This window comes from Palaemon carinicauda, unplaced genomic scaffold (genome assembly GCF_036898095.1).
Source record: "Palaemon carinicauda isolate YSFRI2023 unplaced genomic scaffold, ASM3689809v2 scaffold427, whole genome shotgun sequence".
Taxonomy (NCBI): domain Eukaryota; kingdom Metazoa; phylum Arthropoda; class Malacostraca; order Decapoda; family Palaemonidae; genus Palaemon; species Palaemon carinicauda.
In genome coordinates this window covers 8,187-10,000 of record NW_027171681.1, presented here as the reverse complement: position 1 = coordinate 10,000, position 1,814 = coordinate 8,187, and positions in this window count along the sequence as shown.

The following is a 1,814-nucleotide window of genomic DNA, read 5'->3' as shown; positions in this document are numbered from 1 at the left end:
ATGGGATAAATTAAATATAAAAAACTGATTTTAAAAGTTTATCGAACCAAATTTCAAGAATAATCAAAAGATTGTGGGAGAAATCAAATATAAAAAACGTTAATTTTGAAAAGCTTATCGTACTAAATTTCAAGTATAATTAAGATTGTGGGAGAAATTAAATATCAAAAAGGTGATTTTAAAACTTTATCGAGCTAAATTTCAAGAATAATTAGTAGATTGTGGGAGATATTACAAAAAGGCTCCTTTTGAAAAGTCTATCGTACTAATTTTCAATATAATTTATGACTGTAGGAGAAAATTTATCGTGACAATTTTCAAGAAAAATTATAAGATTGTGGGAGAAATTTCATCTTGACAATTTTCAAGAAAAATTATAAGATTTTGGGAGAAATTTCCTCGTGATAATTTTTAAGCAAAATTATAAGATTATGGGAGAAATCTAATCGTGGTACTTAAAAAAAAAAAAATTATAAGATTATGGGAGAAATTTTACCTTGATAAATTTCAAGAAAAATTATAAGAATTTGGGAGAAATTTTATCGTGTAATTTTCAAGAATAATTAAGAGATTGCAGGAATTTTTTTTTTGTGTGATAATTTTCAAGAAAAATAAAAGACTAAAAAATTCATTTAAAAAAAATTCAAATCCAACTAACTTCAGCAAATAGAACATTCGCTCAAAAGTAAAGCTTCTTTCCAGTCCTTCCAGCACGGGCATAACTGTCATTTCTAAATATCCAGTAACTAATCTAAAGTTACAGTATCTATTCTAAAGTTAAACAATAAAAAAACAACATGTTCCTTCGTCGTGTTTCTTTTGTTTTGCACCGGGAAATACGTTTCAAGAGACCGTGGTATTTTCGAAGCACTTCGAGTCCTTCGAAACCAAAGACAGTTCGAAACATTCAGAACAAGAAAGACCTTGATATTATTTTTGGCACAGTAATGAATTCCTTAAAGTTGGTTTGCAGTATCCTTCATCGCCATAAAAAAACTGAAACTTGGAAATGTGATTTTAACACAAACTTCAGAAGTTCATTCAAATAGAAGTTTTATATTCACTAGAATATTGGAACCTGTTAACGAAAGTTTGGTTCGCGTTCATTGTTTGAAATGAAGCTACAGACGACTCATACCATTACAATATCGTTAAAAATTAAGGTGTTATCGATAAAATATATAAGTTTAGGATATTTCCGTACAATAATCATAATAAAATATTAAATTTAACATTTCCAAACCCAAAACAGTTGAAGCATAAATATAATTGCATCATTCTTATAGATGAACATCTATAAACATGCCAATTTTATTAACAGCAGATTTACCTTCTTAAATAGTTATACTATTTTCTTATTAAATTCTATAATATAATCATCTAGTAAAATTTATATACTCTTTATATCTTAGGATCAACATGATTACTCTTCATTATATAAATTGAAAACTATTACTTAATAACATTACAAATCTCTCTCTCTAAAACATTCCCAGCACATATAAGGAACTGCATATCAGCATGTTAGTAATGCCCTTTACTTAGCAATGTATAAATGTATATAGATAAATTAGATAGTGACCAAATTCACATTTAGAGAGCAGTAGTTTCTAAGGATCCAATTTCTTATAAAGTACTCGTAAGTAAATACAAGATGGAGGAAAAAAAAAGCTCTAAACCAGTGGTTCCCAACCTTTTTTCTGTCATTTCCCCCCGGCACCCAGTTCAACCATCCAGATTTCCCCCTTCATGCCCTGCCCAGCCCTCATTCCCACTCACCTGCCTCAGAAATGGGCATGACACCCCAATTCTCC